Here is a 267-nt window from a genome sequence, read left to right on the forward strand (position 1 = left end):
AAAATTATTGACCTCACATCTAATTATCAACTTAGTGATATAGATCAGATGCGTAGATATATGCTGATCTGAGCGCACTAAAAAAATAGCGCATTTTTAATATTTTTGTATAATAAAAATAAAATTAACAATTTTTACAACTCAAAGTCAAACGTGCGTGTTTTCGCGTTCAAAGTAGTTCACTGTAACTATGTTATCCACGCATCCGATCGGTATCATAAAGTCGATATTAGATGGGTGATTGATAATTTTTTCGTAGGATAAAAA

General features: G+C 30.3%; 1 protein-coding gene across 8 annotated transcripts in view; it reads left to right on the top strand.

The window, feature by feature from the left end:
- Positions 1-267, top strand: part of LOC108686158 (protein vestigial) — a 60,953-nt gene that overhangs the window by 46,796 nt on the left and 13,890 nt on the right. The gene's annotated exons all lie outside the window — the stretch shown is intronic.

This window comes from Atta colombica, unplaced genomic scaffold (genome assembly GCF_001594045.1).
Source record: "Atta colombica isolate Treedump-2 unplaced genomic scaffold, Acol1.0 scaffold164, whole genome shotgun sequence".
Lineage (NCBI taxonomy): Eukaryota > Metazoa > Arthropoda > Insecta > Hymenoptera > Formicidae > Atta > Atta colombica.